At 46.7% G+C, this 14,940-nt stretch overlaps 1 pseudogene across 1 annotated transcript; it reads right to left on the reverse strand.

Moving 5' to 3' along the window:
- Window positions 1-747: 747 nt before the first annotated feature.
- Window positions 748-14,562, reverse strand: LOC311114084 (IQ motif and SEC7 domain-containing protein 3-like; annotated as a pseudogene). Its single transcript has 2 exons — window positions 14,076-14,562; window positions 748-2,019 (listed from the first exon to the last, which is right to left on the reverse strand). The product of its transcript is annotated as an IQ motif and SEC7 domain-containing protein 3-like (transcript).
- Window positions 14,563-14,940: the final 378 nt, after the last annotated feature.

Raw genomic sequence — 14,940 nt, forward strand, 5'->3', positions numbered from 1 at the left:
AAAGAGAGAGAGAGAGAGATGAGAGAGAGAGAGAGAGCAAGAGAGAGAGAGAGAGAGAGAGAGAGAGAGAGAGAGAGAGAGAGAGAGAGAGAGAGAGAGAGAGAGAGAGAGAGAGAGAGAGGGGGGGGGGGCAGATGGAGTAAATAGAGAAAGATATGTTAAGTGAGAGAGATGTAAATAGAGAATGATATGTAAAGTCAGAAAGAGAGAAAGACAGAGAGAAAGAGAGAGAGAGAAAGAGAGAGAGAGAGAGAGAGAGAGAGAGAGAGAGAGAGAGAGAGAGACAGAGAGAGACAGAGAGAGAGAGAGAGAGAGAAAGAGAGAGAGAAAGAGAGAAAGACAGAGAGAAAGACAGAGAAAGAGAGAGATGCAAGCTGAGAGCAGTGAAAATCATTGAGAAAATTACAGAAGATACTTCCCTTTTTTAAATTGGCAGAACTGAAGAGCCAGCTTCATTGTTTCTCATATTTTTTTAAGCATCCTTGTAATGAAGTGCTGTCTCATGATGAGATCCATTATTATAAACCCCCACCCCTATGTGTGTGTGGGTGTATGTGTGTGTGTGTGTGTGTGTGTGTGTGTGTGTGTGTGTGTGTGTTGTGTAATTGTTTGTCCATGGATGCATTTTTTTTCAGTTCACTCCCATTTGCCAATCCCTGGCTAGATGTAAGCAATAGCATCATCACCCAATGTCCCCGATATTGCTTTCACCAACCCAGTCTGGGTGAGGAGCGAATGGTTGGGTACTCACACATTGAAGAGGTTGAGGCCGATGCGGTAGAGGCGCTTGCGCATGACGTCGGTTGAGAGCATGGGCGACTTGCAGCTGGCCGGGTTCTCGCAGTGGTAGCGCGGCAGGCTGAGGATCATGGCCTGCAGGGCCTCCTTGGATGAGGCCTCCGATGCCGAACGTGCCTCTGTGGATGTGCTGTTACTGCTGCTTATCTGCTCTGAACTGGTTTCAGCCGTCTCCGAGCCGCTCTGCTTGGCCTCCAGGGCCTCGGTGGATGGGGATCCCACCGAGGGTGCACCACCCTGGGGTTGAGGTGGCTGGACGGGCTGGACAACCACCTCCGGGGTCTGGGGGTTGGCTAGTTTGTCCAGGGGGGTCAAGGGGGGTTGCTGGCCCTCCTCCTCCTCCTCCTCCTCCAGCTCCTCTTCACTGGGCGGGGGCGCAGGGAAGTCGGCGTCCTGCCCGTCTCCTTCTATCACTAGTTCCGGGGGCGGAGGGGACTCATGGGGAGGGACAGGAGGGTCTGTGGGTTCGGCGGGGACCTCTTCAGGGGAGGAGGGGAGGGTATTTTAGGTGGTGATGGCGGGGTGGCGGTGGGCATGGTGGGGGTGGTGGCTGCGCCCCCCTGCTGCTGCTGGACGCAGTTTCCCATGGAGACAGAGGCTGATGACTCATGACGGAGGACGACATGCGGAAGTTCTGATTGTCGATTTGAACGGTCACGTCGCGGAAGGCCATCAGCAGCTTGCTGGCGCTGCGGGGCAGGTCGCCTGGATTCTCCCCACCTGACATGCTCTGGAGAAAAGCCTGGTCCAACCCTCCTCCTCCAACCTCCCCTCCTCCCCCGGCCCCGGCCGCACTGAAGGACTCGGCACTGAACTGGTAGGCCCCTCCTTCCTGGAGGGAGCACATGGTCTTCAGGCTCCAGTTGCTGAGTGCGTCATCGATGGACTTGGCCAGCGACTGCACCTGCTCTGTGAATGAGTCCTCCAGGTCGGTCAGGGTGCCGCCCACTGTGGCGGGCAGTGATGGCGAGCGCACCAGGGGGATACCTGCCAGGCTGCAGCCTTCGGCCAGCGCACGCCCGCTCGGCGGAGAAGCCCTCAGCGTTCTGCACGCGCACCTTGCGCATGGAGATGCGCCGCGGCAGGCGACTCTCCAGCAGGGAGTTGCGGATCTTCTCGAAGTTCTTGCTGAGCTGGTACCTGGCGGAAGGCGGTCTGGATCTTGGTTGCGGCGCGGCGGGAGATGAGGTGGCCGCCGTATTTGTGCTCTAACATTTCGATCTGAAAACACGGAGGAGAGGGAGACAGGAGAGGTATGAGTGAAACTGGGCTGCTTGGATATTTGAATGCTACATGCAGCAGATGACAGTACAAGGAAGTTGGGTAACAAAACATTCTATGACATGAAGAGGTGATTTCGCTGTAGGCAAAGGAGATAAAAGCAGGGAGAAAACACAAACACAAAGCACATAAATAATACCACTTAGCACTTGTTCAAGATGAACAAGATGCTGTCTCTACACACCAGCATCCACATTCACAAACACATGCCCTGAATACCTCTTCTTTAAATGGCCAAAATACAATGGACTAATGAATGAGATAGTATAAAATACCCTCCTTTATGTTCCACTCAAATAAGGCTACAGTTACTCCAAATGACAAGAGGTGACCATGGCGACCATTGAAACACAATGACATAGATTGGGTCTAATACAAATGGACATTAACCTGAACATGTACAGCACCTTACAAAAGTATTCATCCCCCGTGACGTTTTTCCTATTTTGTTGCATTACAACCTGTTATTTAAATTGATTTTTATTTGGATTTCATGTAATGGACATACACAAAATAGTCAAAATTGGTGAAGTGAAATGAATAAAATAACTTCTAAAAAATAAATTATGGAAAAGTGGTGCGTGCATATGTATTCACCCCCTTTCCTATGAAACCCCTAAATAAGATATGTTGCAACCAATTACCTTCAGAAGTCACAGAATTAGTTAAATAAAGTCCACCTGTGTGCAATCTAAGTGTCACATGATCTGTCACATGATCTCAGTATATATATACATGTTCTGAAAGGCCCCAGAGCCTGCAACACCACTAAGCAAGGGGCACCACCAAGCAAGCAGCACCATGAAGACCAAGGAGCTCTCCAAACAGGTCAGGGACAAAGTTGTGGAGATGTACAGATCAGGGTTGGGTTATAAAAAAATATCCGAAAACTTTGAACATCCCACGGAGCACCATTAAATCCACTATTAAAAAATTTAAAGAATATGGCACCACAACAAACCTGCCAAGAGAGGCCGCCTACCAAAACTCACGGACCAGGCAAGGAGGGCATTAATCAAAGTGGCAACAAAGAGACCAAAGATAACCCTGAAGGAGCTGCAAAGCTCCACAGCGGAGATCTGTCCATAGGACCACTTTAAGCCATACACTCCACAGAGCTGGGCTTTACGGAAGAGAGGCCAGAAAAAAGCCATTGCTTAAAGAAAAAAATAAGCAAACACGTTTGGTGTTCGCCAAAAGCCATGTGGGAGACTCCCCAAACATATGGAAGAAGGTACTCTGGTCAGATGAGACTAAAATTGAGCTTTTTGGCCATCAAGGAAAACGTTATGTCTGGGGCAAACCCAACACACCTCTCATCACCCCGAGAACACCATCCCCACAGTGAAGCATGGTGGTGGCAGCGTCATGCTATGGGGATGTTTTTCATCGGCAGGGACTGGGAAACTGGTCAGAATTGAAGGAATGATGGATGGCGCTAAATACAGGGAAATTCTTGAGGGAAACCTGTTTCAGTCTTCCAGAGATTTCAGAATGGGATGGAGGTTCACCTTCCAGCTGGACAATGACCCTAAGCATACTGCTAAAGCAACACTTGAGTGGTTTAAGGGGAAACATTTAATGTCTTTGAATGGCATAGTCAAAGCCCAGACCTCAATCCAATTGAGAATCTGTGGTATGACTTAAAGATTGCTGTACACCAGCGGAACCCATCCAACTTGAAGGAGCTGGAGCAGTTTTGCCTTGAAGAATGGGCAAAAATCCCAGTGGCTAGATGTGCCAAGCTTATAGAGACATACCCCAAGAGACTTGCAGCTGTATTTGCTGCAAAAGGTGGCTCTACAAAGTATTGACTTTGGGGGGGGGGGGGGGGGGGGTGAATAGTTATGCACGCTCAAGTTTTCTGTTTTTTTGTTTTATTTCTTGTTTCTTTCACAATAACAAATATATTGCATCTTCAAAGTGGTAGGCATGTTGTGTAAATCAAATGATACAAACCCCCCAAAAATCCATTTTAATTCCAGGTTGTAAGGCAACAAAATAGGAAAAAATGCCAAGGGGGGTGAATACTTTCGCAAGCCACTCTACATGCAAATGTTAAGGTTACAAAAATGGTGCTTATATTTGTCCAATGTCACACATACAATGTGTGTGAATTGGAAATGTGTTTTTTGCTGTCGCAACTCCCCCTGAGATACCCTCAGAGAGTGGGGTCAGGGATAGGGTCTTCAGCAGCATGGTGTTATATAGTAGAGTGGGGTCAGGGATAGGGTCTTCAGCAGCGTGGTGTTATATAGTAGAGTGGGGTCAGGGATAGGGTCTTCAGCAGCATGGTGTTATATAGTAGAGTGGGGTCAGGGATAGGGTCTTCAGCAGCATGGTGTTATATAGTAGAGTGGGGTCAGGGATAGGGTCTTCAGCAGCATGGTGTTATATAGTAGAGTGGGGTCAGGGATAGGGTCTTCAGCAGCGTGGTGTTATATAGTAGAGTGGGGGTCAGGGATAGGGTCTTCAGCAGCATGGTGTTCTATAGTAGAGTGGGGTCAGGGATAGGGTCTTCAGCAGCATGGTGTTATATAGTAGAGTGGGGTCAGGGATAGGGTCTTCAGCAGCATGGTGTTCTATAGTAGAGTGGGGTCAGGGATAGGGTCTTCAGCAGCATGGTGTTATATAGTAGAGTGGGGTCAGGGATAGGGTCTTCAGCAGCATGGTGTTCTATAGTAGAGTGGGGTCAGGGATAGGGTCTTCAGCAGCATGGTGTTATATAGTAGAGTGGGGTCAGGGATAGGGTCTTCAGCAGCATGGTGTTCTATAGTAGAGTGGGGTCAGGGATAGGGTCTTCAGCAGCATGGTGTTATATAGTAGAGTGGGGTCAGGGATAGGGTCTTCAGCAGCGTGGTGTTATATAGTAGAGTGGGGTCAGGGATAGGGTCTTCAGCAGCATGGTGTTATATAGTAGAGTGGGGTCAGGGATAGGGTCTTCAGCAGCATGGTGTTATATAGTAGAGTGGGGTCAGGGATAGGGTCTTCAGCAGCGTGGTGTTATATAGTAGAGTGGGGTCAGGGATAGGGGTCTTCAGCAGCGTGGTGTTATATAGTAGAGTGGGGTCAGGGATAGGGTCTTCAGCAGCATGGTGTTCTATAGTAGAGTGGGGTCAGGGATAGGTCTTCAGCAGCATGGTGTTATATAGTAGAGTGGGGTCAGGGATAGGGTCTTCAGCAGCATGGTGTTATATAGTAGAGTGGGGTCACGGATAGGGTCTTCAGCAGCATGGTGTTATATAGTAGAGTGGGGTCAGGGATAGGGTCTTCAGCAGCATGGTGTTCTATAGTAGAGTGGGGTCAGGGATAGGGTCTTCAGCAGCGTGGTGTTATATAGTAGAGTGGGGTCAGGGATAGGGTCTTCAGCAGCATGGTGTTATATAGTAGAGTGGGGTCAGGGATAGGGTCTTCAGCAGCATGGTGTTATATAGTAGAGTGGGGTCAGGGATAGGGTCTTCAGCAGCATGGTGTTATATAGTAGAGTGGGGTCAGGGATAGGGTCTTCAGCAGCGTGGTGTTATATAGTAGAGTGGGGTCACGGATAGGTTCTTCAGCAAGAGATGCTGATAGTAAATGATCTTGGTAGAAAAAAGGCATATTTAGGAGAGGGAGAAAAACGTGTTACTATCTGCATCATATCTGAGTGGCCAAACCGTTCATTGCCTTCAATTAATCAGAACCACTATCTGTGGGTGCGATTGAGATGCACACTTCTCTCTCTACTACACTGAATCATCTGAAAGCTATTAATTGGGCCTGGAAATAAATGACTGTGAGACAAAGATAGAAGACAGAACTGAGGCAGTTCTGATTTGATTTGGGAAGGGATAAAATAATGTATGGAACCTTTCCCCACTCTCTTCACAGAACAATCAGAGTCTGAATATCTCTGAGAGCTGTGAGAATTCTAGATATTTCTTGAGTTTCTTTGCATTTGATGGCTGTGGCAATATCTGGCCTATGGATGTGTCAGTTATACCTTCTTCAGTTAAACTAACTGGGTCAACCCTTTACACTCTCCTATGGGTTGATCTCTCCAATGCTCTCTGAGAACATAGAGAATGTGGTGCTATTCTCCATCTTGCCACTAGGTTGCCGACATATGTGTGTCTGCTCAGTTGAGGACTTGAGCCGGTGACAGGATCCGGAACAGATATGGACACAAGGATTAAGTCTGTTCACGTCAAATGTCCCCCTGTGGCTCAAAGGCAATTGGGTGAATGGTTTTAGAAGGGATTGCGGGGCCACCAGGGGATCAACGTGTGACTTTCAATCGCTAATCTCCCTCTGTAGTCCCAAGCAAAGTCACCTGCCTCCTATGGACTTCTGTGGGGAAGAACAGATAGCCAGGCAATAATGCCCACTAGGCTTTGCAATTTGCGATAAGTGGGGTGGCTGCAGCATGATGCAATCTCGCCCCATTGTCATTTGGAGAACTCCATCCCTTAGAAAGGCTCTTTAGAAAACCGAAATGACACTGAGAAATCCATCTTATCGGCTCCCTTTTACATTGCACTGCAGCGAGGCCTCTGTGAGAAAGGGAAGAGATGCTGGGAGAATATTAAGGTCGTTCTGAATGAGCCCGGCACTTTTATCTATAGTCTATAGACTCTCTGCAGCATCTCACATTGAGAACGTCACTTTCTCTTTCCCGCAGACCGGGATCGGGCCTTGCCTTGGATATTCATCACTTTTTATCTATCTGGAATGTTCCGACAGATGGAACTTTGAGTACACACTCAATATGACAAAGTCAGCTTCGTCACTCTGCTGACTTCACCTGGACAGAATGGGGAGGCTTAAAAAGACAGTTAAGGTAATAACCACGACCCATCACTCAGAAAGGTGTCGCTCGTCCAAACGAATTACAGAAAGAATGTCTGAGGCAGAGGTAGCCTTGGATCTGAACCAGGAGCTTGGAGGGGGCTGCGTTTGATTAAAGGCAGCAGTTTGGCTTGTTTGTTTTGCCTTCTGAATGAGTTGGTAGGGGACGGCGCATAAAGAATTTAGGTCATGTCACAGCTTTATCTGAGCCTGTATCTCTCTGATACACTCTGCCATCTCCATTAGACACTGAGAGCCTGGGTGAGCAGGATAGAGAGATGGTGGGATGGAGGGAGGCAGGGGAAGGTGGGTAGTGGAACTAAAAGAGGTAGACTGAGGGGCAATGGAGATACGGTAGAGCAGGGCTCTCCAACCCTGTTCCTGGAGAGCTACCGTCCTGTAGGTTTTCACTCCAACCCTAACCTGATTCTAATAATTAGCTGGTTGATAAGCTGAATTAAGTTAGTTACAACTGGGGTTGGAACGAAAACCTACAGGAGGGTGGATCTCCAGGAACAGGGTTGGAGAGCCCTGTGGTAGAGGTATAAAGCAGGAAAGGGGAAAACAGGAAGACATTGGAAAGAGATGGATGAATGGAGAGGTTGGGAATTAAAGAAAGGCAGAGAGAGAGGGAGGGAGAGAGGTGAGGAGACAGACCACTGTAACGAAAGTGGTCCTGCTGCGAAACCCCCCCATTAGCTGGCTGTCAATTCTGCTTCTGATCACTTCACTATGTGCCGACGAAGAGAGATCATTCCAGAGACTCCATGGCCTGAGGGAACGGAGATGACACCGCTCTGTTCCACCCGGGCTGTCAAATCGGTTTGACAGGCGGATCAGTGCCGGCCTGACCCGATGTCCCCGCAAGTCACCGGGAAACAATGGGGAAAAACATCCCGACAAAATGGTACATCCCGACAAAACGGTACATCCCGACAAAACGGTACCAAGGCAGGCGCTCTGACATGGGAGGGGAGATGGAGAGATGGGGATGTGAGATAGTGAGATGATGGGATGAACATTAACAGTCATAAGGTGAAAAGGCTAGCTTTCAAAAACCTTTCCAGGTATAAAGACATCCCAAAACAGTGGAATTAGAGAGTACACACAGTAAAGGTCACATGTGAAGTTTGTGTGAATTTCATACAGAAAGAAAGTTTTGAGAACTCTTCAAATAAAAATCTAGAAAAATGTATTTCTACAAAGTTGAGATGACACCGATCTAACATGAGGGAAATGGTTGTTTGGGGTTATAATATGGTTTGATAACCGAAAGTTACACACTAGGGGGTCAAAGGGTGAGAGCCTAGATAGAATTCAGACACACAACCAGGCTTTTGACTTTATGAGCGTATGGAGGTGCTGCTGATGGACTGAAGCAAGACCAGTCTGGGTATGAGAGATGGGACTCTGCCTCTTTGCCACTGAAATATGAATACCCCAAGGCTTGCAGAAATAGCGCATTCAGAGTGTGTTTTCGGGGGGGTGGGTGGGGGGGATGTTTATGCCACGAATGAAAATGGTTTCCAATATTAAAGGTCAGAACTGTCTATGGAGAACAATCTGTTTTTTTATGTACTATTTTTTTGTTCTGGCTTATCAGATCTGGCTATTCAGAGAAATGTGCTGCGGATAGTATCTCTTGGCCTTCTCCCTGGCTGCATTCATCTGGGTGAATAGTCTCCAAGGACGAGCTGGCATTCACAGTCTGTCACGCAACCCATTCACTTCATCTCACCAAATGTCACAATACAGGTGGACAACAAAATGAACACGCACACACACTCAGCCTGAAGTCAATTATGAGCCAAACACACTTCAGGGATTTTGAATAATTTTGAGTTCAGAAAAAGTTATCCTCAGTTGAATTTGTTCGTTCATCGTATTCATTGACGTTTACCTTAGTGACCCATGCATATTTATGAGTGTCACCCTCTAATTGAGCTCTGGCACAGAGTTTAAATAGCAGATGATTACATTTGCATGCAGCAAACACATAGTTGAGAGGGCACGACTAATGCTACCTCCTAATTATAAGCTCATTCATGTCAAGTCAGTTTTTTTGCACCATGAAAATTGTCAACTTTACCTGATTATGGCGTTATACTGTGCTTTGTAACATAAAAAGGGCTACAGCTAATTCTGAGAAATAGAGCACCAATCAGAACAGCTCTTACTGTTTATCAGGAATGGAGATGCATTTGGTGCCCACAACGTAAGAGAGTCAGGCAATAACCTACAGTAGGTCAAGCACAGGAGGTTGGTGGCACCTTAATTGGGGAGGATGGGCTCGTGGTAATGGCTGGAGCGGAATAGGTGGAATGGTGTTATTATGAGCTGTCCCCTCAGCAGCCACCACTGAGGTCGAGTAAGTAGTTGACTTACTGAGCATCGGCTTCAACCCTTTGAGGTCTATTAACCTTTCCTATGAGAAGAAGTTGGAGATTCTACGTTCACTTCTCAAAAGACATAAATAGTGACAGTTCAACGGACGCAAAAAGCTGGCAGAAGATACAAAATGAACTTGACAGGATTCCATCGACCCGTCGCTCAAAACATTTCATCTCTAGACCGCAAACCCGTCAGGGTGTAGAGTATTGAAGACGGGATACGATCAGTTTTCACTGCTCTCAGCAGACCCAGCCGACGGTGTCATAAAATGTGCTAATCCACCCATTTTTAAGCATCAACAGTTTAAAGACGCTCGGGTAAACCTATTGAACTTTCAGACATGGAGCGCCTCTCCTCCCCCCCAAAAAATATGCCTTGAAAAGTTGGGTTGATGCGGATTACTTAGCTCGCATTTCCATAATGGCGTTGTGAGATGTATTGCTCATAAATATCCCCTCTCTCTGGCGGAGGTTTGGAGTGTGATTATGTGGGAACACAGGCAGCCTGATAACATCCCTCACCCCGCCGCTGAGAAACACTACAGAAATAAATAGAGTTTGATTAATGGGGCTCAAATCCAATGCTTTCTCAAGAAGGAATCTGCAGCACAAAAAGGCAATTATGGGACCAGAGACAAAATGGTGGGAATTCGACAAATGGGACTCAGGGAAAAGCCGTTAGAGGAGGGAGCCTTCATCAACCAGCCTATCAACTGGGATACTTGTACAACTAATGGTATTAGACCAAATGTTATTGTACATGACTGATTGGACCCACGCTATTTACTTGCAATGAGCTCTCTACCCCCAAAACCACCTACAGAGCAGGCTATGCTGTGTGAATGTATTTTGTATAAAATCACATGGTGGTTAAGCTTATCCTTGAGCGAGGAGATTCTAATGACAGGAATATTGATTTCAGAGTACATCAAAAGCCTTTTGTGAACACTACCTTTGTCCTGGTCATGATTAACTATGATTGTACTAATATACAATACTTACATAGCCAAATACCAAAATATTGGCTCTGAAAAACGTTCACGTTAAATATAGAGTGAGCAATATACTATGGCATTTTGCCTATGAAAACTCTCTACGTGAGCACATACTGTATAAACAGCCTTAGGGGCTGTTGCTGCAGTAATCAAGGTATTGTCCTTGTGATGGCATCACTCTGACGCTAATCTGTGGCAGGCCCTACTCCTCCACCCGTAGGCTGTGGACTGAAACCTCATCTGGGGTTCCTCTCTCTGGACAGAAGATCAATCTAACACATCAGACATGTGACGCAATGCTGACACAAAGAGAGGGAGGCAGTGAAGGAGAGATTAAAAGAGTGACGAGGTGGGGGGGTTTAAATCTTAATAAGGACTCGAGGTGAGCGTAAGGGTGATAAGGGGTGAAATAGGGGTGAGGACGAGGGTGATAAGGGGTGAAATAGGGGTGAGGACGAGGGTGATAAGGGGTGAAATAGAGGTGAGGACGAGGGTGATAAGGGGTGAAATAGAGGTGAGGACGAGGGTGATAAGGGGTGAAATAGAGGTGAGGACGAGGGTGATAAGGGGTGAAATAGGGGTGAGGATGAAGAGTAGGGGTGAAATAGGGGTGAGGATGGAGAGTAGGGGTGAAATAGGGGTGAGGATGGAGAGTAGGGGTGAAATAGGGGTGAGGATGGAGAGTAGGGGTGAAATAGGGGTGAGGATGGAGAGTAGGGGTGAAATAGGGGTGAGGATGAGGACGATAAGTGTTAATAAACAATAGTGAACATAGAGTTAACAGTAGGGGGGCGGAAAGTTAGGGATTCTACTTTAGCGCAAAAGGATGATCAGATGAGAATGGCCAATAAATGATGAGCAAGTCTTACACCTTGGAATCTACAGAAAACATTAATCCTGTGTTACAGCCTGAATTCAAAATGGATTACATGGATGTTTGTCTCACCCATCTACACACAATACCCCATAATGACAAAGTGAAAACATGTTTTTAGAAATGTTTGCAAATGTATTGAATATTAAATACAGAAATATCTCATTTACATAAGTATTCACACCCCTGAGTCAATACATGTTAGAATCACCTTTGGCAGTGATTACAGCTGTGAGTCTTTCTGGGTAAGTATCTAAGAGATCTGCACACCTGGATTGTACAATATTTGCACATTATTCTTTTTTAAATTCTTCAAGCTCTGTCAAGTTGGTTGTTGACCATCGCTACATAGCCATTTTCAATTTTTGCCATAGAATTTCAAGGCGATTTAAGTAAAAACTATAACTAGGCCACTCAGGAGCATTCAATGTCGTCTTGGTAAGCAACTCCAGTGTAGATTTGGCCTTGTGTTTTAGGTTATAGTGATACTGAAAGGTGAATTTGTCTCCCAGTGTCTGTTGGAATGCAGGCTGAACTAGGTTTTCATCTAGGATTTTGCCTGTGCTTAGCTCCATTCCGTTTATTTTTATCCCCCCAAAACATGAAGAGTGGTACTCAGTGATTTGTTGTGTTGGATTTGCCCCAAACATAATACTTTGTATTCGGGACATAAAGTTCATTTCTTTGCCAAATGTTTTGCTTTAGTGCCTTATTGCAAACAGGATGCATGTTTTGGAATATTTGTATTCTGTACAGGCTTCCTTCTTTTCACTCTGTAATTTAGGTTAGTATTGTGGAGTAACTACAATGTTGTTGATCCATCCTTAGTTTTCTCCTATCACAGCCATTAAACTCTGTAACTGTTTTAAAGTCACCATTGGCCTCATGGTGATATCCCTAAGCGGTTTCCTTCCTCTCCGGCAACTGAGTTAGGAAGGACACCTGTATCTTTGTAGTGACTGGGTGTATTGATATGTCATCCAAAGTGTAGTCAATAACTTCACCATGCTCAAAGGGATATTCAATGTCTGCTTTATTTATTTTTACCCATCAACCAATAGGTCCCCTTCTTTGTGAGGCATTGGAAAACCTCCCTGGTCATTGTGGTTGAATCTGTTTTTGAAATTAGGTACCTTACAGGTAATTGTATGTGTGGGGTACAGAGATGAGGTAGTCGTTTAAAAATCATGTTAAACACTATTATTGCACAGACAGTGAGTCCATGCAACTTATTATGTGACTTGTTAAGCACATTTTTACTTCTGAACTTATTTAGGCTCGCCATAACAAAGGGGTTGAATACTTATTGACTCAAAGATATTTCAGCTTTTCATTTTAAATTAATTTGTAAAAACATAATTCCACTTTGACATTATGGAGTATTGTGTAGGCCAGTGACACAAAATATAAACGTAATCAATTTTAAATTCAGGCTGTAACACAATAAAATGTGGAAAAAGTCAAGGGGTGTAAATACTTTCCTGAACCAATACTTGTACGTGACCCCCCCCCCCCCCCCCAGCTCTGACTTTGCTGAAAACTACTTTATTGAGGAAAAGTGTACTTACTATGCCTGTGATATGTGTTTGTCCCACCTAGCTATCTTAAGACTAACTGTAAGTAGCTCTGGATAAGAGCGTCTGCTAAATGAGTAAAATGTACATGTAAATGAAGGCACTGTACATGGTTCAGCAAGTTGTTTTTACGCCTTGAGAACTACACGGTTCGCTCACAAGTTTCTCTATTTTTTCTCTTTCTCTTTTCTTGAGGTGTGACTGATGATCTGTGTGAGAGCTGGAAATGGAAAGGTTGCCTTACCTGGTTGAAGGTCAGTGGACGAGATGGGAATGGAAAGGTTACCTGGTTGAAGGTCAGTGGACGGGATGGGAATGGAAAGGTTACCTGGTTGAAGGTCAGTGGACGGGATGGGAATGGGGTGGTCAAGGCCCCTCATATGCAGATGAGTGTCTGATGAATCCAACGTCTCTGATGAATGGGATGATGAGAACACAACACACAACACACACAGAGTTCACGTACACACGCCCACACGCCCACACGCACGTACACACACACACATCATGCAAATGAGTTGTGAGACACAGAACAGGTTTGTATGTTAGCATGGCCATCACACATGGATGATTTCCTGAACACTTACTACATGTATAGTAGAGTTTCTAGTCTAGAACATATGATGTTAAGGTGAAAACAACATAAAACAAACAGACCAGGAGAGGAGACATGAGTTTAGTCCATGCATGCAGTACAACCACCATCGGGAATATTACTTCATTCTGTTACCGTGACGATGCATCATCTATACAAGAGAATGTGTGATTGTGTGAGTGAGAGAAAGAGTTGGCGGGAAACAACTAATTTTTTCCATTTGAAAACCTCCCAGACACTTAGACACACAGTGTGAGCCATTCGTTAAACAGCAAGCTGCCACACAGCAGCAGAAGGTACTGTGAGAACAAAACACACACCGCCTCAGTGAAAGGTCACCGTTCCACATCTGTTCAAAAGACAAAAGCCATGTTATGTCAATGAAGGTGAAAATGATAATGGCGATGATGATGATTCATGTTAATGAGGAAGACAGCTAGACACAACAACCCAAAACACCCTAAGAAAACCTGCAGAGCCAACTTCAAAGGCAAATAATGTCAATCAAAGGCCAGCCGAGGCCAATCCACAAAAAAACAGCCATAACAAACAAACAATCCCAGGTGCACCAAAACAACAACAGCCTCAACAGACAAAACAAACAGCCTTGACCTCAGACAGAACCTAAACAAACGACCACAAAGACCACAAGACACACAGTACAACCCAAGCCGAGCCCCCCTCAAGCCTCCCCCCGCCCATATCACACCGTCCCCCACCCCACCTCCCCGCACACCCTACCTGCTTGTTTTTGAGGTCGAGCGAGAGCTCGTAGTCAGAGGTGGCGGAGTGCGAGCAGGCCCCGTTGCGCTGCACCCTCATGGGGGAAGCTGTGTGGTGCAGGCTGGCCCTCCTCCCCGCCGCTCCCCCCCGGGCCTCTGCCCCCTCCTCTTCCTCCTCCTCCACCTCAGCCTCTACTGCCGCCTCTCCCTCATGTTGCTGCTCCTGCTGCGTCTCCACCACCTCTTTCTGCTTTGTCTCCTCCTCCTCCTGCACCTTATCTCCTCGCTCTCTCTCCTCCTGCTCGAGTTCCCCTCCGCTAGGAGAGCGGGAGGCTGCGGGGGTGACCTCCTGCTGTGCTTCCCCCACGCTCGTGCCCTCGGGTTTGGGCTGAGGCTGGGGTTCAGGTTGGGGCTGGGCTTGGTGCTCATGCTGCTGGGGTTGGGGCTCCCCTTCTCCCTCTCTCTGTCCCTCCTCCCCCGAGGGTGATTCTGGAGGAAGGTCGTCGCTGCAGAAAGGAGGAGAAAACGGCAGAGTGAGGGTTCTGCTTCCTGCTGGCTGACCTTTGACCTCTTCTCCGGGCTGGCTGGCTGGGCCGTAGTAGGGGGTTTGACCTCTGTGTGAACCTCTCTCTGTGTCTCTGGTGATACGAGGTGTGTGCAGGGTCAGAAGAACAGGAGTCTGTCAGTTTGTCTGTGTGTCAGCGGAGGCTGTCCGGTATAGACAGCACAAGCACAGAACAGAACAGCGGACACTATACGACCACAGTGCATTTCAGTTTCAGTATTCAAAAGAGGACAGACACACTGCATCAACACCACACAGAGGAGTTATTATGAGGACACACGAAGAACAACTTTGGGGGAATCCGACAGCGACACACAGA

Source organism: Coregonus lavaretus (genome assembly GCF_964263955.1).
Source record: "Coregonus lavaretus genome assembly, contig: HAP1_SCAFFOLD_6057, whole genome shotgun sequence".
Classification (NCBI taxonomy): domain Eukaryota; kingdom Metazoa; phylum Chordata; class Actinopteri; order Salmoniformes; family Salmonidae; genus Coregonus; species Coregonus lavaretus.